This window comes from Rhinolophus sinicus, chromosome 1 (genome assembly GCF_057876585.1).
Source record: "Rhinolophus sinicus isolate RSI-liver-muscle chromosome 1, RSI-T2T, whole genome shotgun sequence".
In the NCBI taxonomy this organism is placed as follows: domain Eukaryota; kingdom Metazoa; phylum Chordata; class Mammalia; order Chiroptera; family Rhinolophidae; genus Rhinolophus; species Rhinolophus sinicus.
The window spans coordinates 28780767-28804512 of record NC_142501.1 but is presented as its reverse complement, the minus strand read 5'-3'; the positions used below and the strand labels follow the sequence as shown (position 1 = coordinate 28804512).

At 41.4% G+C, this 23746-nt stretch overlaps 1 protein-coding gene and 1 pseudogene across 4 annotated transcripts in view; both read right to left on the bottom strand.

Moving 5' to 3' along the window:
* Positions 1–23746, bottom strand: part of ETV6 (ETS variant transcription factor 6) — a 219101-nt gene that overhangs the window by 75110 nt on the left and 120245 nt on the right. The window lies entirely within an intron of this gene.
* LOC148759041 (small ribosomal subunit protein eS6 pseudogene) lies at positions 16–2017 on the bottom strand (annotated as a pseudogene).

The following is a 23746-nucleotide window of genomic DNA, read 5'->3' as shown; positions in this document are numbered from 1 at the left end:
AGTTCCGTGAAGACAAAAGCCTCCTCTTTTAATATTTTATTGTCTATTATCTATAGTGCTTCACACATTGCCAGGCACATCAGCAGAACATCTTTTTACAAAATGACCTAAGATGACGGCTTCATTATCAACTTACATCGCCCAGGACACAGATGTATAGAGCTATCCATCTTTTTTTTTGTGCCTGATCCTCTTTAATTCCCAACCACCAATTCATAAACTTTTTTTTTTTAAATGTCTGAGCTTATTTATTTGTTACTCTTAGAAAATCTCATTTTTAATGCAACTCAGACTTAGAGGTAGAAGTTCTCAGAGAGGACAGCCTACGTCTTTTTGCAATCTCTTTCTGGTGTTTTTCTTTGGCGTCCTTCATTCTCTTGGCCAAAAGTTGAGCATATTCTGCGGCCTCTTCCTTATTTTCCTTAGTACGCTGTTTCTTCAGAGCAATACACCAACGTTTGTGTTGCAGGATGCATGGAGTAACAAGACGCTGAATCTTGGGTGCTTTGGTCCTAGGTTTCGTACCTTCTTTGTTTAGGGTGTTTTCTCACAACAGATTAGCAGATGTCATCTTTAGAGAGAATGAATAGTTTGTGGATTCTTCTAGTGCTCTTGGGCCCCAAGCCATGAGGGGGGGAATATCTTTCTCCCCCCCTTTTTTTTTTTACAATGACCAAGTTGAGAACACTAAGATTGGCACCAACAATGCAACTCCAAACAGACTTGTGCTTGCTCTCTGCTCTCTCCAGTCCTCTTTGGTGTATAACAGGAACACCCTTTACTCAGGAGCAGGTGGACACGGCCATGGGTCAAGATACCTGCTTCATGGGGAAACCCTGTCTGTCATTCCCACCACTGATTCGAACCACATAACCCTTCCATTCTTCACCCAGGGCGTCAGCAGCAACTTCTGTGGCCATACGCTTCTCATAAAAGGTTTGCATTCATCGTCCACTTCAGTGAGTTTCTGGCAGCCAGTGGCTGGGAAAGAGATATTCAGCTTCATCCTGAAGTAGCTGCCCACCTCTGAGGTATAAGGAAACACAGCTCATAAATTTCTTACTCTTCATGCAGTGTTTGTTCTGAAGTGCCGCTAGAATACCATCGAATTCTTACCCTTTAACCTTTACACCATCGTGAAAGTCAACCTTAGTCTGAGGTGTGCAACTTCCCTTTTATTAGACTTGTGGGTCCCGTAACAATGCCCCTCCATTGTTTCCTTCTATCTTTCACTAACCTGACTTCAAGGATTATTCCTCAACTTGACATTTTGTTCATACTGTTCTGAGGGGCTACAGTGACTTGTCATTCTCTCAAAAGATCAAATTCAGCAAAGAAGTGTGATGATTTTAAGTTGATATAGTGTATCCATGATGCCATTTAATGCTCACAGCTCTGTAGAGATCCCCTTGCCTGGCTTACAAAAGAAGAACCAAGGTTACACAGGTCACACAGTCACGGCTGCTTGTTGTCTTTAGGATAAAGACTAAAATCATTAACACGACTTCGCCTCTTTCTACCTCACCATCTTCACCCCTTGAAGTTCTGCAACAAATTCACCAAATATCATTTGGCTGGCATTTCCTTTTCTTGAAGACCAAATCCTCTTCTAGTCTCGGCATGTTTACACATCTTATTACCCTTCCCAGAAATAATCCTACCACCTCTTTTCCCGATTAACTCCTACTAAGCTTTTAAGTCTCCTCTTAAACGTATGCCATAGACTAGGCCAAGTTCCCGCACTTTATGCTTTCAAAGCATCCTGTAGCGCCGTGTCCATGCACTTAGCCTCAAGTGTAACTAAGTAGATGAGTCATATCTGTGTCTATCCCTGCTTCTGTCTAAGAGCCTGCTAAACCACAGCAGAGGAATAAAAAAGGTATAAATGCAGAAAGAGACAGAATGGGAGAAGAAACAATGGCAGTTGAGAGAGGTACACAAAATTTTAGAGGATGGAAAGCAGATGGACAATTGGTATCCAACTTAACAGAGCGGAACAGCTGACCCCCTCCTGTCTGCAGGGGGAGACACCAACAAGAAACAAACTGGTTTTCCTAACAGAACCTCAAAAAACCTCAGAACTGGAGCCCAAGTATCTCTGAAGGCAGGAGGGGAGCAGAAGAGGCTACCAATAAAAGGATCTGTGGCATATCTGTATTCCATCTTCCCCCAGCCCGGTGGTACTCCTTCTGCTAGATGCTAGGACATCTGCTTACTTGAATCAGGTTGAGTGAGACAGCACCAGGTCCAGGAGACAGCAAGGACAAGGAGAACACAGGGGAATTCAGTGAACTCTGTGTAATGAATGATAAAAGCTCAAACGCCTTCCCAGCTTGTCTCCTTCCAAGCAGGAGACCACAGGATTTCTTTTGGGCACACGCTCTTGCTCAAAAGACTTTTAGAGTCTACCCACCAGGCATCAAGCCCCACTTCTGCACACAGACAATTACCAATTAATTGTCTTTTTAAATAGACAGTTCAGGGTCACCACCCAATTTTTGAAAATTACAAATTAGGTGGTAAAAAGTGCTGTGAAGGGAAACAGTGCAGGGGTAAAGGGAATGGGAATGACAGAGGGGGCCATTTTGGATAGAGCTGTCAGGGAAGCTTCTCTGAGGAGGTGACAGTTGGGCAGAGACTGGGATAAGGTGAGAGACTGGGCCCTGGGAAAATCTAGAGGAACAACTTGATAGGCTGAAGGGCAGCAAATGCAAAGGCCCTCAGGTGGGAGCATAGTTGCAGTGTTCTAAGAATAGCAAGACCTAAAGAGCAATGAGCAGAACAAAAGGCAATAGAGAATGAGGTTGCAGAGGGTTACCATGTTTACGATGCATGGCAGCTCATACCGACAGCTCAGAATGTTTCTGAATGTAACTGGAAACCAAGGCAGGTTTTGCAGCAGTGAAATGACACAACTTCACTTATATTTTACAACAGATTACTCTGATTGCTGTGTGGGAAATGGACTATATGGCTGGTGCTGATTAATTTCTTGGTAAGTGTCATTCTAATACACTAAGTAGATTTATTAAAAAGAAGCATACCTAGCAGAGTCCTATAGTACTTGAATACAATTTTAATGAAGCCCATATAATAATAATAATAATGATAATAATAATAATACCTTGTTTTTCAGTCTGTATATTATAACATCACTGTGATCTGTGTAAGAATGCATTGAAAATGGCAATTATGCTTATGTACATAAATGTTGCTTAGTTGCTTAATGTTAGTCCACAATGACAATATCTATTTATAACATAAACTAGTTTAATCCCGTTCTATAATATAAAATCAAACATCAAACCGAAAAGAAAGTAATATGGTAAAAATTTAAACAGGTCCTGTTCTTCTTCTGAATGCCCCAAACTAAATCACTATTTTGCATTTCCATATTTAAAGCTTATCCCGACACATTTTTACAAAGATGTTTTTCTTAGCCTTTTTAAGTACATCACATGCAGCATTACTCATCATTGATCATTCACCATCTTGAACATCAATACTCACTTCATGAAGCCAGTTTATCCTTACAGTTAAGTTAAAAAAGCTCACAACTTTCACACACTTTTGAAACAAACTAAGTCCCAAAATGTGTTCCCTTTCGACTTTGAGGATTCATTCATTCAATAAACATGTATTGAGCCTATGTGCCAAAAGATTATAAAATAACGTGTATGCAAAAATGAACAAGGGTCTCTGTCTTCTAGGAGTCTAACAGGCAGACTTCTTATCAGCCAACAAATTTCTTCCTGGATAATTGCAATTTCTTTCAGGCTTCCCTCATTTGCAATGTGAACCAAGAATATAACAACAAAACCCCACCTACAAATATGTCCATTTTAATGATTTATTCTGATGCTGGAATGATCATTTCCTATAAAGAAAGCAAGAAAGAACACCAGAAGTTTAGGGAGGTGGGAAGTAGAAGCTTCCATTAAATCTAGTGCATTTTAGGAAAACAAAGCTACATTAACCCTTCAATTCAGGAAAACGATACCTATTAAGAAAGTTATAGAGAAATAGACTTGGGTTGGGGCAAGTCAAATAATTCAGATATATCATTTAAGTAACTGTCTAGTCAAATGGGAATAGAAAAAGAGGTTAATTATTTTTATTATGCAACAAGGTTAGGGCAAGTAGTAATGGATCTACAGGTCACCAGGGAAATTAGGAGACCAAAGTTTTAAACTATGAATTGGGCTATGAGAGCTTCTAAGGGAACCTACAGAATTCCCAACATTGGAGATATTCAAAGCTAAGCTCAACTCCAAGGGATGACTTAGGAATAATTAACTTTGCCCAAATGCTAGCAAACAATAAAATAATCCACCAGAGGTCCAGAGTATCGTAGGTCGGATGAATGTAAAGCCTACTGGAGAATTTTATGCTATGGCTCAAGATCGGTCATCCTCTGGTATATGACCCAGACGATTTATACTTGGTGTTAAGTGAACCATTCACATACATAGTTAACTGTGCCTACAATGACAAGTATTAATTAAAATTCCCAGTCCATAAGGAACAGCTGAAAATAAATGTTTATAGTACCCCAAAACCCATAATATTGAAGGATAACAGGAATGTGTTTTAAAATGATAATGGAAAGAATCAGATCCAGAACCTTGAGACAGTTTCCAGAGCCCTCAATGCTTCCAGAATGTTCCTGCAGGGACTAGTCTCGTCAAAAATCTAAGCAGTCCATTTAACCATGAAGGTGTTGACCTTCTAGGAGAACTTGCTGATCACAGCTGTAGCTTTTAGCTTCTGGAAAATGCTACCCAAGTGAGACTCTTGAGGCTTCTGTACAGTTGCCCTTTCTTGCCCTGTCCCAGACTTTGAGAAAGCGGGGAAGGACCATCCCATCCTCCTTGGAAGGTGAGGTTTGGAGGTTTAAGTGGTTCATGTTATCAGGCCCAGCAGTGTCCTAACCAACAGGAAGTTTCCCCAGAGTTTCCATCATAGGAAATTTCCTGTGAGGAAGCCCTTACTGCATCAACAAAGGGCTCCTCAGCTCCCCACAGAAACTGCAGAGGGGGCTGAGGCAGTGTGGGCAGAAAAGGTGGGTGAGAATACGGTGGAAGGGGGAAGGGGGTTGATGAGGGATGAACGGCATGGGAAGAAATGGAGGGAAACAAAGAAGTTATTTCACTTCCCTTGTCCTTGGATTTGTCAGGAAATTGCTTACTAACTGGCACTGGTTGGCTTTCACCTCCTGGCCAGCAGCTTCACCGCAGGCCAAACTGAACTTGGAGAGAGAAGACCTAATGTGAATGCAGGTTCTGCTGGTTGACCTTCACCCTCAACCTGCATGAGTCTATTACCCTACAGGTATAGAGGCGCCGATGATTAAATGAGATAGATTAATAAATACATTGATACTAGTAAACTGTAAAGTATCATATAAATATGATAGCACTTGTTTAACCATAACAATACTTTCACGACAGCAAATGCCTCCTAAATGATGGTACGTTATCTACAGAATAGTGAGGTCTGTCCCTGGCAGGACCATTCTATTTCCCAGTCTTTTTCAGGCAATCTGAATTAAACAGAGCACCAGCTACAGAAATGAAGCATTCTGATTACCTGAACTCTTTGGTTACATCAAGATTCATTAAACAAACCTTTATTTTTCCAACTGTAAGAAGCATTTTTAAAATGTAGGAAACTGGTAATTCCTCTAAGCTATAACCAGAGAGCTGTCTTTTGAACTAAATCAGATAACTTAAAAAAAAAAAAAAATTTTTTTTTTTTTTTTTTTTGCCTTTTTCTTCTAAAGGCCAAGGTCAGAGTTTTAGAAAGAAAGGTCAGTGAAGAGGTCTATTTTGCTCTCTTCCAGTTAATTTATGTTTCTGTTTGCATATTTGCCATTCTGATGTGGGTGGGGAGTCTCCTCAGAATAATATAAAACAAGATCACCTGGGATGAGTGAGAATTTTTCAATGAATGCAGTTCCCTTTTTCTGTTTTCACTGTATTTTTGCCTTCATTTTTAAAACCGTGATGTAAATGCACTACTTCAGAGGGTGGATTAAACACTCAGACAATGTTTGCTGCAAAATACTCTCACTTTTTAATTCCTTCTGGTGAACACGTGGTTGCATGCCGTTGAAAAACATTTTTCAAGTTGAACCCCATTTTTCAAGATAATTCTGGGGTCTTGTTCTAGCAGGGGTCAATACTACTGTGCTTGTTTACAGACCTGTTGCAAAAATAGGCCTGTATTTCAAACTTCTAAAGCAGGAAAGAGGGAAACCAAAAACAGAAAGAAGAAAAAAACAACACAATTTCTGAAGAAATGGGGGTCATACAAATGGAAACTCAAAAATGTGACAGTGGAGCATGTAAGCCAAATGACAAGGGAGGATAACACATACTTACAGTCAGCAGAGCAGATAGACACATATTTTTAATCATAATAAAGAACATTCAGCCTGGCTAATATGATATTGTACAACAAAGTATCACAAGGGTCTTATATTTAAGTCCTATGGTGATGGCCTCTTTGAAACTGTCCCCCTAAAATCAAGCTGATTCAACTGCACAATGCTTTATGAAGCACATACCAAGTGGCAGACATGGCCCCTGTCCTCAAAGAGTCACATTCTAGAAGGCAATGTAGACACACAAATAAGTACAATGCAATACAACGTCATGTCTAGCAATCAGCCCTGTAGATGACTACGAGCTGTGCACGTGACGGCAGAGTGAGCGGGATGGACGGGGAGGTGGATGATATGTAGTGGGCAGGATGTGACCCAGAAACGGTGTGTGGGCTGCTTTTTGGTCCTTAGAAGGTCACTGCCCGCCACCCCTGCTGGAGTGAGATATAACCTGCCACCACAGTGCAACTTTGATTCTGAAACTCAAACATAAGCCCTGTTCTTCAGAGATGGACTCCATAAAGTGGTGAGTGGAGGCTGTAAAGACATAACAGGCACTTGGATGAAAAGTAGAAGCTCTAGAAAAAAAATTACTTAAATACAAATCACAGAAGCTGAGGGTGATAGGCTACTCAGAGTGTCTCCTCTGACGCTCACTAGAACCACAGAGAAGTAATTTCCAATTTGTGACGACAATAGACTCTAGGGAAAATACACCTGAAACTCTCAGCGTCTACTTTGGGTGAGGCTTTTTTCTATACATTATCTGATCTAATCCTCACACCAATCCTGAAAAGGGGAAATCTGTTTGTTCCCCAGGTTAGACAAAGAAGCTGAAATGCAGAGAGATAAAGTGGCTTGCCCTTCACCCAGCTGGGGGTTACGCAGTCACATCCCTGCCATCAGCCTCAGCTTTGAAGCTCCAACTCCTGCCATCGTATCTCCCTGCCACAGGGCCCCGGAAACTTCCCTGTGGTGTGGGATCCAGCTCAGCCATGCAGTCCACCCAGAGGAGCTGAGAAGATTGGCTGTGAGGCATTAATCAGGACTTCACACCCGAATGGCAGTGCAGAACAAGAATGCAGGGTTCTCCCATTCCTTTTGACTGTGTTTATACACTGGGTTTATTAACATGGTCTTTCATTATAATTCAGTAATGTGTCTTGAATGTTTTGAGTCAAATAGAGGTTAAGCCAAAAAGCTAATATTGCTCTTCTTCTCTCTTCTACACCTAACTCAAGATAGAAAAAAAAAAAAGATCCCCAACTCCACGGCCTGGGCAACCAGTAGCCACGAGTGGTTCTGAGCCTGATTAGGAGATTCCAACCCGTTGGTGGGGCTCAAGAGGAGGTGAACACTTCGCGCAGGGTTACCAGCGACTGGACACACATGGATAACGTGACAGTGCTTGTTTCTAGGAACCCTACAGAAGCATCTGGGATGCTATGAAAGATGGGTGGCAATAAAGGAGACTGGGTACCAGTGACCTTGTTATACACTAGACATCTAGGTCACTTGGAAAATCTTGAACCTGTATTAGCCCATTCTCTCCACAGGCTACAGGGATAAAAATGGCTGTGGGTAGCTGTCTCCTCTTCTTCCTCTCCCTTCCCCCCTTGCTTTTAGTTAATTGCAGCTGTGGTCAAGGGCCTGCAGCCAAAAGCCCCACAATGCACTCCTCCACAGGAAGTTCCCAAGATCTCTTCCTGAACAGGAAATTTCCTGTGGTCCAACAGACATTCCTCTCAGCGTTTATCACTCACATACATTTGTTTTGGCAGATACTGGGTCTTGGGTAAGAACAACAAGAAACGGTTGGAGAGAAAGCTACTTGGGGGTGGGGGGGAATGCAGTTATTGTCGGGAGAAGAAAGTGTGACTAAATTAACTCCTACCTCAAAGGAAAACAAATACTAGCAAAAGGGACTCAAGAGATCTGAAATGTGTGAGAATGTAAATACCACTTACACAGCTATGCAACATTTGAATTTTTGTTTTTTTTTTGTAACTCAAAATGAAGGTAGGCAGGCTTTTGGGGGGCCAACTTCAAACCATTTGGTTTGGTTCTTATAAATATCATGGCTTCAAAGTGATTTAGATTTGAAACTTTTCTGCCATTTCCTTACAGATGTGCCCCAACATAACTTATTTCCTTATTACAGAATCATTTCAATCTCCCCCACTTTTAGGTGCCAGTGTACCCTTTCTGTGTGGCTCACAAGCCAGTATTTCACATTTGTGTGGCTTCTCTGTAGTTGAGGCTACACTTTTGGAGCTGTGACAGTGGTATGGGACAAATGCATGCATTTGGGCATTACCAGCACCATTTTCTCTCCCAACTAGCCTTATTGATTCCTGTCTTATAATCCGCCCTTCGCATAGTTCCCAAAGTATTCTTCCTAAACACAAAAAAGGGGTGCATCACGTCTTTGTCTAAAATCCTACAATGGCCACCCACTGGTTTGGGGGTAAATTTTAATTCTTCCGTTTAGCACAGCCTATCTTCAGGCCTAGCTTTCTACTTTTATTTTCCACCACTCCCCTTCACTCCAGCCACCAGCTTCTGGTAGTTTGTAGAACCAATCATGCACCTACATTTCTGTCTGCCTTCCTCGGACTCTTCATTACTTTTACTTTCCTTCATGACCCACTTAAACACTTTCTCCTACTCTAAGGCAATCACGTCTTCTCTGTGGGCCAACGACATGAAATGCACCCCCCCCATCAGCCTACGTTCCAATTTGTGGTTTAGTTCTTGGTCTTCCCCAAGAGATAACAAGTTTGCTGACGGCAGGAACTACCTTATTTGTCCTTGGAATCACATACAAAGGACTGCCTGACACAGAGTAGACAGTTCATAGGTATTTGTTGGAAAGATAATCTCTTGAAATCTTATCCTTGTGTGGAAATAAAAACTACAGGAATGTTCTTTTGTTTCTGCTATAAATAAATAAATAAACAGACCACACAAAACTTACATCATAAGCATTCTAGCAATCTTCTCACTTAGTTTACAAGACTCACAAAACTGAAATTCTTTCCTGCAAATCATTCTGTCCTATATGAGAGGTTTGTGCACAACATAAGTCCTGTGGTTTTTTTTAACTGGGGTCTTAACTATAGTGAGATGGTTGCCTGTCTGCCCCTATAGCCCTATAACCTTTCCAGCTGGGCTTACTTAACCCCTCTCCGTAAGTTCAGCGCCACCCAGACTCCGAGCACCCAACCCTGCCCTTTGTCAAGAAGAACCTTGGGACCAGTCATTCAGGGAATCAGTATTGAATCATCCCAACCGCTGGCTTTACTGGGCCTTGCTCTGTCACCCAGAAAAATGGGGTCCCTTATCTTGGTTTCCCACCCAGCATTCTCATCGCGTCCTTCTCCGTAACTGAAGTGCCATGACGGAATCCCAGTTTCTATGGCTGGGCTTCTGCAATCTGCTCCTTGAGTTCATGTTTCCAAGGTCAATGTTAGGCCCCAGCTCCCAACTGTCAGCAGCCTGCCTCCTTACCACACTCACCAACGACTGGCAGTCCTGGGCTTCCTCCCACTGTCTGATACTGACACTTCCCTAATTGCCCTGCCACTGTGGGCACCGCTGAGGTTCTGGAACAGCGAATTTCTTGAAGACAATATCCTTTCATGTCTATGTTCCCAGCCCTGGCCTAGGCACATTGTACGAATAAAAATAATAGTGTTTGAAAGAATGCACAGCCTCTCAAAAACTGAGTTTTATGTATGGCATGGTTTGGATTTGTCAGGAACAGCATAGCAGAGGACCAACAAACAACTTCTAGGTTCTTACAGGAGAGAAAGGCTCCTCCACTGAACAAAGGACATCTACGTGCCTCTCAAAAAGAAGAAGGAGGTCGAGTCCTACTGCAAGAAAGGATCCCTCAGTGCTACTCAATTTCTTAAAACCAAAAACAGAGAAAAGAAAGCTTGTAGCAAGAAAGCCTGTCAGTGCACAGCCTCGGTGTCCTTGATGGGTTCTAGGCCTGGACAAATACACAGAGAAATCTCTGGTTTCAATGCTAAGTGACCTATAAGGGCCACCTTTAAGACGGGCAGTACCTTTAAACCCCGGAAACACTCTGGGAGGGTTGGATGGCTGTTTCCACTGTTTCACTCTGTCATTTACTAGCTCTGTGACCCTAGACAAGTCATCTCGCTCACCAAGTCTCAGTCTCCTCATCTGTAGGCTGGATAACACCACCCAGCTTGTGGGTTGTTGTGAGGGTTAAAGGAAATGATAAATGTCACAGGGCCACACGTAATGGGGTGAAGATGAATATGGCCAGGACAGGAAGATGGGATTCTTGGCCAAGGAGCAGATGATTTAGGGCAATGCGCTTTTCTCCTTTCCTCTGTGGGATGTGTATAAAGCCTAAAACTCCATCTGTCTGTCCTCTTGTCTCCACCATGTCATAACCAGTCTTTTCCATATGACTTTCACTTGCAATGTACTTTTCTTCTTTACAGGGCAATAGCTGAACTGGAGGCTGAGGTGCTTGTGTTTTCCCTGTGTAAAAGTGGGTTCTTCACTCTGAGGCAAAAAGGAAAATCTGAAAAATGTGGCTGATGTCATTGGAGCATTACCAGTTGAGGGAATGAACTTGCTATGGCCACTCAGCTCAAATTCACCGTTATTTTTCTAGGCTTTTTGAAGTTGAGCTAACAGATAAGGGTGGAAGCCTCTTTGCGCCTTAGCTCACATTCACTGAGTCCTTACTATGTGCCAGGCACTGTACTACGTGAATGGACTTTAGAAAATCAACCCTTAAAGTTCTGTAGCATCTGCAAGGGCTCCCGATTAGATCGCCAGTTGTTCACCTTGGCTCTGTGAAGTCTCTGTGTGGTGGGGCTGTGTTCCTCGTACAGGGCCCCTCCTCTACGAGTCACTATCAAGGCCAGAGCAGCTGGTGCTCTTGTGCTAACAGGGCTCTAGTTCAAAGGACAGGGAACTGGGGGCAGGATGTTCTGTGAGGAAGGCCCTATGCCTAGCGCTCTGGCCACCAGTGGCCTGACACAGCCCCTACTTTTCAACTTCAAGGCCCTCCCCAGTGTATCCATGTTTAAATTTACATTTTAAATCTATTCTAATGGCTTCTGCTTTATTTTTGCAAATATTGTACTCGGAGGTTCAATTTGAAGGAAGCAATCGTAGAAATGTTTTTTAGAGAAAGCACAGAGGCAGTTTATAGCCAATGAAACTATTAAATACACATGCACGTAGTGATTACTCTCAGGCTATTGGTGAACACAGAACCTTCAACAATGGAATGGTAGGCAAATAACATAGGATTTATGCCCTTTTCTAGAGGCGTGCCATGGATATTACAGAAAGGTTGTTTTGGTCAGTTCAATAGTCACAAAACACATTAAGATGTGTAAGAGGATTTATTAAGTTTTGTGGGGAGTTACAATGAAAGTGGAGGACACCACACAGGTTCTTTTCTTTGAAGTATTTGCCGCCAAAGGGGAAAGCGGTAACAAATAAATGTATGTATCAAATACCACGGAGGTCTGCATGGAAAGATAACTAGACAATTTGTTTCTGGGAAGCACCAAGTAAAATAATGGTGTTCTCCTGCCAAAATCGAGACTCCTAATGATACTGATGCCACAAATCTAAGCGAACTGCTTTATCTTGCATAGCCATAAAAAAATGGGCCCTGGGATAGCCTAAAACTAAAACAACCTCCAGAGATTAAACACGTAGGTACAATGGAACCCACAGGCACGAGAGTCAAGTGCCTTGAGTAAAGCTGACCTCTGCTCACTGAGTATCTCGCCTTCAATTCCACAGTAGCACCTGGAGGCTATTTTTAATCCCCAGGCTTTAGACAGTGAAGTCTGGTTAGAATAAGCTACCTGAGTCCTGAGCAGCAGTGAGGCACCCCTGCTTGGGGCTCACAGTAGAAAACTTGCTTGTGCCCAAGTGGCTGGGCTTACAAAGGTCGTGCTCCCAGATCCTCAGACCAGAATGGTCAAAGTAACCCTGGACTTAAGGGTCAGACAGGGCTGGTTGTAAAGAGAGCATCTTCCCTGTCTTTGAGCTCAGGCAGCGTCCAGTTCCAAGAGCTATTTTAAGTGCACTCTTAGAGCTGATTCTATGCTCACACCCACAGTGAGGTCCAGGATGGAGAGAGAAAAACAGGGAGAGAGGGAGGGAGGGAGGGAGGCTGACTGACTGACTGGGCTTTACTGCTCCTTCTCTGGCTTCCGTGGGTTCCCACTGTGCTTCTAAGAAAGCAGGATTCAGCGGGCGTCAGGGCTGTGGGCTATATTTATATCCATCCAGCTGCCCAGTTGCTGAGTTCTTTACAATTACAAACAGCAGGAGGACAAGATGCCTTCCAGAGGGACTATTTATTCTAGATTTCTCTGGGGTGATCTCAGCGTTCATATTTTTTTGATGAAGAAAAAAAGAAAAAGGGAGAAGAAAAAAAAGTAAACAGAGTTGGTGGGCTCAGTTCTCTCGCACCAAGGCAAAAGAATGCATTTCTTCTAGTCACAAAAGGAAGGCACTACCTTCCTCCCTGGGCTTTATTTGCTGTGCAGCCAGGTTTATGCCTGGGAAACAGACATGAGTCATACAGCACTACACAAGGTAACCTAGTCATCCCTGGCTTTCTTTCCCGCCTCCTGGGAGGCAAAACACAGTAAAAGAAAAGAAGGGAGGCATTCCACTGGCTTCAGAGTCTGACTTGGATTGAATCCTGGCTGCCACGGTCCATCTCTGAGACCTTGAGTAATGCAGTTAAGTTCTCTGAGCCTCACTGGTCCTAACAGGCCCCCTAGGAGAGTTACTGTTGGTTTTGAATGAGACAGCATGTGGAACGAAGAATAGGAACATATTGGCTTCCTTTGGCTTATGTCTAAAACACCTTCCACAGCCTTACCAGCCTCGTCCAGAACATACCATCGTCTGGGCCGAGCACCTGTGGCGAGCATCCCAAAGCACTACAGCAAAGTGGTTAGCGACAGGGGAGCTCCACCACTTATTGGCAAGTTAGCCTCCTGTGCCTCAGTTTCCTCATCTTCACAGAACCTTCTTAAAAGGCCACGGTGAGGATTATATGTTAGTTGATGGAAAGTGCTTAGGACGACGACTGCCCATAGTTAGTACACAATAAGCGTTAGTTATTCTTATTTTACTAACCAAAAGCTCTGGTGTTATTCTCCATTGTTCAAAGACTATAGAGATAATTATTAGTTGTTGCTGCTTTTTTTTTTTTATAAAGGAGTATTTCTTAGAATCAAGCTTTACAATTTTTATAATGTAAAAAACATTAGTGGATGTGAATTTGGTCATTCTGCAATTTTACATTTTGTATCTGCCACCCCTCCTCCCAGCCCCCAACTATGATTTCTATTAATTATTCTATAATTATGTAACTCTATTATTCTATAAATTATTCTTCCAACACTGACTGTTTTAGTCAAATAAAGGGTTACTGTTAATTCTCAAATAAAATAACCATTTAGAGCTTTCTGAGTCACTTACATGGAAATACAAAGTAATGCTTTTTTATTTCCTCCCTGTTCCCTATCTCAGCTGCAAATAAGGGTTATTTGATTTTACAGTAGAGGAATGAATGCAAATTGAACCCCATTAACAGATGAGACCTAAATCTGAACAAGGATTAATTTAAATGTAATCCATTTATATCCCCCATGTGGATCCCATTCGGGAGTGTGGATTTTGTCTAAAGTAAATGCTTAGCTGCCTCTGGTCAAGGCGCCACAAATGCCTGCCACTGGGGGTGCAGGAATACACACACATCCATCCACATGAACTTCTTGTGCGAATTCTCTCCAGGTAAAATATGACTGAAAAGGGGGCAAAAGAGCATAAAGAAAGGGCAACATACTGCCTACATGTCCTGTATAGAAGGAGGACTAAGCATAATGCCTTGGGTTCCAGGCTGTGTGTATTTACCGTATAAACATGTACTTTACTTGTTGTATAAAGTTATTTATTTGTTGTGTACACATACTTTGCATTTAGCCTCAGCTCTCAGAGCTGGCTCCTTTGCTTCATCTTGCTGTCTTCTTAAACCACGATCCACGTGATACATTCTATCAGTGATGTGATGACACCCAGCAGAGTGATTCTCAAAATATCTCATTTATCTCTTCCCCAGAAAAATGGGGCTCTATTTTGTTATGTGCTTGGAACCCACCCCTGAAGATTGTGATTAAGTAGCTCTGAGGTAGGAATTGGAATCTTGTTTAAAGGATGGTCAGGTGAATCTGTTGTGCAGCTGGGTTTGAGAACCATTGGATATTATAACTCTTGGAAAATTTAGAAGTAGTATAAAAGCAACAAAATGTAACAATAATGGTAGCAATTAACACTTACATTGTGGTATGTTCCAGACATGGTTCTAAAAGCTTTACATTATTAACTACTTTTTATTAATACATACATTGATTTCTTTATTGAATTAAAGTATGTTGGTATAAAAACGAAACGAAAATCTAACTGGGTTTTAGCCAGATTCTTCTATCGATTTCCTGTAACAAAGAAGATGTAACAATTTGTTTCCCTCAATAGGACACAGGAATACAAAGATACAACTACCTGTCCCTTAAGTAGCACCTTACGGGAATTCTACACAGGCAACACTTGTGATACAAGTTGTACTTGTCTAAGGGTAAAAAAATTATCAACAGTAATAATAATTTCAATTTACAAGGAATTTTCTTCCTGGGAAGCTCAAGCGTGATGTATATATAAGAACACATGTATTTTAGACAATCTCCCTATGGCAGCGATTGTCAAAATTCCTTCGAGATTGAGGAAGTAAATTTTAGCTCTGATCTTTTTCCCCAAACTCCTCTACAATAACAGCAAAGAGATTTTGAAGAAGGCACAAGGACAAAGATACCAGAAGAGGAGATACAAAACAAGAAGAAGGAAGAGCAAAAGGGTAAAGGGAGGAGAAAGAGGGGGAGAAAAAGAGAAATAAGGCCTGGGAATTGGAGGCACTAGTTACATCAGAAAATCTGGACAAGCGAGTCACTGTTCCTCCTCTACCATGGCAGAAGATTAGAAATCATGCTCTAGAGACAGTCGAGTACAGTGACACCAGAAAGAGTTGACACCAAAATGACTAGGTGGAATAGTTGAAAATTTATACAGGGAGGACTAGAAGAATGTGTATATGTTGACCATTGAGATTTCCCCTGACCCCTTTTCCCACTGCACTCCCAGGAGGTTGGCAGCTAGACTTATACCCTCCAGAACGGAAGAAGAGTCATCCATCTCTGGGCAATGTGAGTAGTCAAAGACAAAAGACCTGGAGATGTTCATGCCAAAGGCATCCTAAGGAAAGGCCCAGGCCAGTAACCCTCAGGTTCAAGCCCACCCATACATGTATAACTTCCAATCAGTGCTTTGTGCTCTCTCATCTCTTAAATATGAGCAGACAAGTGTAGATCACCAGGCATTTGAGTAAAAAAGGCAGAGAGCAATAGAAAAAAAAAAAAAGAAAAAGGCAGCATGGAGAAAATAAAGACAATGCAAGAAAAGTAAAAAAATAAGAACTATAATTCTTATTATCCTTTGATAATTAGGGGAAGATATTGCATCTCTGAGACAAGAACAAGATACTATAACAAGGAACATGTCCAGAGTAACAACAAAAAACACCACTTGAATATTAAAAGTATGATGTCAAGAATAAAGAGTCAATAGAAGTATTGGAAAATAAAGTTGAGGAATCTCCCAAAGAGGAGCTCAAAATATATACAGGTGGGGGCAGCCGGTTGGCTCAGTTGGTTAGAGCGCAGTGCTCATAACACCCAGGTCACCGGTTCGATTCCCACATGGGCCAGTGAGCTGCGCCCTCCACAACTAGATTGAAGGCAACGATTTGACAACTAGATTGAAAACCAACGACTTGACTTGGAGCTGAGTTGTGCCCTCCACAACTAGATTGGAAAAAAACAACAACAACTTAACTTGGAGATTATGGGTCCTGGAAAAACACACTGTTCCCCAATATTCCCCAGTTAAAAAAAATTAAAAAGATATACACAGGTAGAAAATAAAAAAGACAAGAAAACCATAAAACTAACATCCTATAATAATGGGAGTTGCAGAGAAAGAGTTGAGAAAAAGGAAGGAAATTTCCCAGAACTCAAGGAAATGAATGTGTAGACTGAAATGGCATGAATGGATTAAAACAAACCCACACCAAGGCACATGACAATGAGATTTTGAACTTGATAGATAAAAATGTTTCCAGAGGACAAACAAGCAAACAAAAAGAGTTACATACAAAGGATTAAGAATCAGAATGGCATGGTCTCCTCAAGAGTAGCACTGAAAGACAATACAATGAAAAATGCCTTCAAAATTCTGGAGGAAAATTATTTCCTGCCTGGAATTATCAGCTCAAGTCAAATTATCAAGTATGAAAAGAGAATAAAGATATTTTCCGACATGCAAGATCTCAAAAAAATTTACTCCCCGTCGAGCATCCCATCCCACCTCAGGAAGCTATTGGCAACTGTCTTCCAGTAAACCAGGGTATATACTAAAACAGGAAAAGCATGGAATTCAGGAAATGGAATCAAATTCAAAGAGGAGATAAAGTAAAGATAGGTCCAGATGGTAAATGGGCACCAAGCTAAAGCCAAGCCTGGAGCAACTGGAAGGCTCTGAGAGACTTTGCATCAGGACTTGTAACCCGTAACTGCTTCTGAACTGAAGAAAGAAAGATGAGGCAGAGTTTGAATAAGCATAAGTATACAAAAACTTTAAAAGAGTAAGCAGAAGGTGAAAACACCATAGTTATTAACTCCAGGGAAAACTAAAGGTTATAAGAAAGGAAAAGTAATCTTAATAAAGTACAGAAGTCAGAGGCAAATAGTATGTATATAGTAACCACAATATCTAAACACTAAATATTGATCTGCCCAACATCACTATTTCTGGGGTGCTTCTATGGTAGGAATGGGGTAGGGAGCAAAAGGGATAAATGATTTATTCTCAGTCATCTTCCACAGTGTCTAGAACCGAAAATAAAGACAGAGCAACGAGAGCATGTGATTTAAGAACTAGAGGTAAAAGACAAAAAAATTAGATAAAGATTTGAAAGTGGTTGGCCTCTGGAGAACAAGAAGTCAAGAGTGGGGTCAGCAGAGTGGGGGGCACAGAATATTTTTGTAACAAAACCTTGTAGAATTGTTAGCTGCTTTAAACTCTGTACATAACAATATTGATAACCACAAAAACCAAACAAAGTTACCAGAGGAGAAATGATGGCTCAGAGGAGAAGGGACCAAGGAGCAAGTACATTTAGATGCTAAATCTCCTTTCTGTTCAATAACACAGTTCCTCAAGTGCTCAGACAAAAAACGATACTTCATAGACTGCTTTTTACATTTTTTTTTTTTTTAAAGGCAGAATAGTTGGGTTTGGTTACACACTGCGGAAAGGAAAAAAAGACTCCACTTGCGGGCAAAATATTATTATGATTATTCACCACATTAAAGTCTTATTAGCTCAGTATTTAAAAAAAATATTTTCAAACTTTTTAGAACAATACTATATAGTATTAACATAGCCCCATGCTAAACACATATCCATGGGGTTTCTAATCCTGAGGAAATTATATCAAGTGAACTGCCTGTCTGGGGACCAAGAAACAATTGATTCTTGGTCAGCCTTAATCTCTTAATGGGTATGTGTCAAAGGGATTCTTGTTGTATTGAAGGGAAAAGCATGATGAATGAGGGTTGGGCTCCTTGTAAATGTTTTCTTACTGTGGTTTTTTTCAGCAATTAATGTTCCACGCCAGGGTGATGGGGTGAAAGAAATCTGCTCAGAATGAACGCTGGGGGTTTCTCACTGGGTCCTACAAAAGAAGGCTTTTTTTCCCCCTTTTCCTTTTCTTCCTTCTTTTCTCTTTAATTTGGTTAGATTTATTACTGAAGGGATATAACTGGGGGCTCATGCTTGGAAAAGTGCTAATAATCTATACAAGAGCCTCATCTTTTACTCAAAGCAGCAATTTTACAGACTCCAGGTAAAACAAATAGATGTGATCCCTTAGGCCATTTGTGATAATGGAAAACCTACTGGCCTAAGCCAGGCTCAGCTACCAACTCGCTGTGTGATCATGAACAAGCGGCCTAACCTCTCTGATCTAACTTTGTGAGTCTACAAAATGAAGAATGCCTCCCAGCCTTTTCACCACCCAGAAATCTCTCACTGTAAACCAGCGCTTTCAGAGAAATCTAATGTGAGCCACATAATGTAATTTAAAATGTTTTGGTCCTCATGGTAAAAAGTTAAAAAAAAAAAGTTGATATTACTTTCAATAAAATATTTTATTTAACCCAGTATATCTAAAATATTATCATTTCAACATGTAATCAATATAAAAATTTATGAGATAGCTCACATTTTTTACAGCAGGTTTTCAATATCTGGCATGCATCTTACACTTGTAGCACAGTTTGATAAGGATTAGCGGTGTTTCAAGTACTGTACTTGATAACAATGGGTGGCCAGAGGCACCCATTGTATGGGACAATACAGCTATAGACACTGATTTTGAAAGATTTTTCTTACCCAAGGGCAGTTACTAGGAATAACTGATGTAGTCTCCCATTTATCACTCCAGCCAACAGCAGAGCAACCTCATGCTTCTATAGTGTGATTAACCTTACAGTATTGTCCTCCAATACTGAATTACCATGGGGCATTGGGAAGACTAAAATTGGCTTGTGGACGCACCTCCATTACTCTTTTCAGACTCTTAGAGGCTTGGGGGCCATCGCTGGACTGGATAATACCATAGGGGCTCTTTCAGCTCTATCATTTGGTAATTTCCAGCATTCGATCACTGGCAACAGTATCAATTTTGTAGGTACCATCAGTTATGTAAATATTCTGGGTTTTGAATAGGGAATTGGTCGTCTGCCCAGGGAGAGGACTAGAGGGCACTGGCATCTGGTCTCCTGACATGAGCCATTTCCCTCCAAGGTCACAGTGCCCCCAACAGCTCCGATTAACCCTGAATGCTGCAGAAAGAGACAACAGGCACGGCGTACGCAGAACATTACTGAACTTGCATGGTGTAAGAGTCTTGAGAAATCATCTGGTTCAGTACTCTCCATGTATCTCTCCTCTCCAAGATGACATAACTGTTTAGGAACAGAACTACTGTCCTACCTCAGGATGCAGTGCTTTTTTCACCTACAACTCAGATTCCACACATTAAAAACAAAACGAACAACTCTGAAGTCTCTCTTCTAGAAATGAACTGAGGCTTTCTCAGAAGGCATCATATTTGTACATTCAAGAATATCAGACATCTATTACTGACCCACAGTGAGGGTGTAAGGACTAAGTCTACAAACACTTTGCTTTTATTTTGGAATTCTATCAATTAAATGCACTATTTTCAGTGCATTTATCAGAAGTTCTGAACAATAGTCTACACATATAAAGTGTTATCAAACCATCTGGTGAATGTTTAAATAAAAAACATTTATTGCAGTAAAAGATACATTGCCATTAATCCCCCTCAAAATACCCTTCCCCCTCGCTTCAAACACACTCATTCCATTGTTCTTGCCATTTTCTGAAGCAGTTCTGGAAGTCCTCTTTCGTGAGTGTCTTTAGTTGAGATTTCATGGCTGCCTCGATGCCCTGAATCATTTTGACTTTGGGGAAGAGCCAGAAGTCACACGGTGCCAGATCCAGTGAATAAGACGGGTGAGGATACAGTGTAATGTTTTTATTTGACAGAAACTGCTGTGTACCATAAATGATGTCTGACATGGAGCGTTGTCATGATGGAGGATGACTTACGGCACACTTTAAAACACACCTTCTCTCAACCGTAGCTCACACTCAACAGACTGCACCGAGCAAGTTGAAACTTGACACACTGTCACTAATGTTCGATGCGCCGCTTTCCTTATTGAAGACCCCTGCATTTCCGTTGGGTCGCACTTGGCAGCAGCATTCACCATATTTTTTTATCACAACGGAAAGGCTCTGTGTCACACATCACTTATGGTATATGGCAGTTTCTGTCAAATAAAAACATTACAGTGTGTCCTCATCCACTTTATTCACCAGATATGGCACCGTAAGACTTCTGGCTCTTTCCCAAACTCAAAATGACCATGCAAGGTAAACGTTTTGAATCGATTCAGGACATCGAGGCAGCCACGACAGTGCAACTAAAGACAGTCACAAAAGAGGACTTCCACAACTGCTTCAGAAAGTGGCAAGAACAATGGGATAAATGTGTTTGCAGCGAGGGGGAGTATTTTCAGGGGGATTACTGGCAATTTGTTTTTTACTGTAATAAATTTTTTTTAATTTAAACATTCACCATATATTTTGATCATACCTCATATGTCTTTAATTAGGGAAAAGTGGGAAAACAAATTAGTTGTACTTAATTGATACAGATTTTGTAGGAGAGAAAATAGTGTGAAACATGGGATTCAGGCACGGAAACTATAATAACAAAGGAGACTTAGTATGAAAGGACCCCACACAAGAGCATTAAACCATACTCTCCGAAGGAAGTGATAGTCAGTGATGGTTGATGTATAAGGCCTGGAATAATCCCAAGAATACTGGAAATGCAGGTATATTTAAAACCAAGAACCCTAACCCATCCTCTGAATCCTGGAAGAGCTTTTGTCTTGTGCCTCCACATCTCTCCTTTCCCCCTGGATATGTGGTCACTTTTTGGTAGTCAATGGCTGAATTATGCAATCAAACTTGCTAAATCCAGTGCCAAAATTAGATGCCAAGCACAGAAGGCATGTTGTTGGCAGTATCCTTCATCTGGTTCTCAAGTTCCCAGCTAACTCCAATGTCCAGAGTTACTCAAGAGTTTAAGCTACAGGATTCTAAAGAGCGTGAGCAACGTGACTAAAAAAAGATGCAAAGACTGACACAAACCAAATGCAAGGCTGCTTGCTATATAAGGAGCCAAGAAATCAAATCCATGGCTTAGTGACATACTTCTACTCTACAGAGGAAGAGATGTGAAGCGTGATGTGTCACATCTTTCCATAAATGGAGATATGGTAAGGAAAAAATAATATTAGCACTGCCATTGTTCTTACTAATTATAATGGTGGAGGTGGTATTGGTGATAATGCAGATGGGAGAACTTCCTTGTTCTAGGTAGCAGGCAGACAGCAATGAACAAAACAGACAAATCCCTGCTCATAAGGAGCTAATGCTCTAGTCAGGAAAAACAAATAACAAATAAATAAACAGGTGAAACGTACAGTCTGTCACATAGTGGTAAGTGTCATGGAGAGAAAAAAGGTCACAGAAAGGGTATGCTGGTGAGTGGGTGAGGGCCACCATCACGCACACATCTGAAGGAGGGGAGCGTGTGGGCCATGGGAAAAAGCTGGGAGAAGAATATCTCAGCAAGAGAGAAGAGAAAATGCAAAGGCCCTGAGGTAGGAACATGCTTGGTCTATCCTTTCATCACGGTTTGCCAGACTTATTGTTAACAGGCTCCTAACAGGCCTCCCTGCTTTCGCACTCCCTCTTCCCACTCTCTTTCCTCTTATCCGACAGCAGCTAGAATGATCCATGAAAAATCAGCCAGACTATGCCAGACCTCTGCTTAAAATTCTCATGGGCAAATTAAAACTAAACTCTTTACAGTGGCCTACAGGGTCTCCCAGATCCTCCTACTCCCTCCCTTCCCTTCCAAACCTAACTGTCCCTCACCTGCCATACATCACTTCAGACACACTTGCTCCTTACTGGTCCTTTAAATGCACCCAACATATACCCTTCTCAGGGCCTTTATTGCTCTCTGTGCTTGGAATACATTTAATCCGGTGAGCCATGTGGCTCACTTCCTCACTTCTGTTTTGTTGACTGCTGTCTCTCAACGGAATGGAACATAGCAGGTAGTCAGTGCTTACTGAAAGAATGAGTCTCACCATCTTCTCTCTCCTCTACCACACCACGGTGTTGAACAGCACATGGGAGAACCACACAGATAAACAGACATGTAAAAACACTGACTCACAGTCTCCCACTGGGAGGCCAGGCCAGGCCCCCAACTTGCCAAGCCGTCTTTCTCTGGCTCAGTCAGCTGCTCTCCCATTTCCTTCATTGCCACCTCCTCTATCTATGGCTTCTCAAAAAAAAAAAAAGAAAAAAAAAAAGTTTTTTTTTTTTTGTGTGGGGAATTTCCATTAAGCCTCCTCCCATACAATTATCCTATATGTATACATGCCTTTCATCTAGTTTCAGTAGAATGAATCCACCCTCCTATGATAACTAAAGAATCCCTCCATTTGCATTTTGCATCTCGTTTTTCCTACTTCTACAAGACCCAGTTTCATAAATCACCCTTATTTCTCCTATATTTTCAACTCTCAACTACTACCAGCAATTCTTCATGGACAAATATCTTCCATTGAACAAACAAACAAAACAAAGACCTCCCTTTATGCACTGTTGCCGTCCACCTCCCCTCATCTCTCTATTCCAATCCACAGTCAATTAAAGAGACACTGATAATCACTTTCTTCCACATTTCAACCCACAGCCATCAGGTTTCCACTTGCCTCTCTCCACCTCAAAAACTGTTTTGCTTCAGTCACTGATGACTTGTGAAAGCCAAGGAGATCCTCAGTCCTCATCTTACCTTTGGTTATGCAGGATCACCCTTTCCTTTCTGAAATCCTCGTTCCTTGGCCTCTGCATGACTTCCCTCCCAACCTCTCTGGGTTCTTTATCGGCTCTTGCTTTTCATCTTGCCACCCTAGATAATGGGCTCCACAGAGACTCACCTTTTCTGCTTCTGTCCCTTCCTCATCTCATCCGTCAAACATTACTCACTGAATCTACTTAATATCACTTGAGTATTTCCCATTCACTCGATCCGCAATGACGTTGCCTTAGTTTGCACTTGTATTTCTTCTCACCTGGATCATGGCAATACCTTTTTACCTCATCCCATTCTGTGTGTTGATACCTACGGAAGCTTTTAAACATAAATCTGGTCATTTTTGTCCCCTATTTAAATTCCCTGAATGGTACCCTTACCACTTTCAGGGTAAAATCTAAATTCTTTAGCATGGTATACCTTAGGCCACTCAAAAACCAGCTCCTATTTCCTTCTTTAGCCAGTAAATAGATTTGTAGTTATTATTTTACACATATGTACACCTCAAATTTTTTTTTTATCTTTTGAGAATTTTCCAAAAAGATATTTAGGGAGAAATAGCATATAAGCAAGAAAAGTTGTCCCCGTCTGAACTCGTTACTCTGAATATCGAAATAATGGATTGATTCCAAGCATTTCTCAGTGATCCCCAAATCCTTCTATCTTTC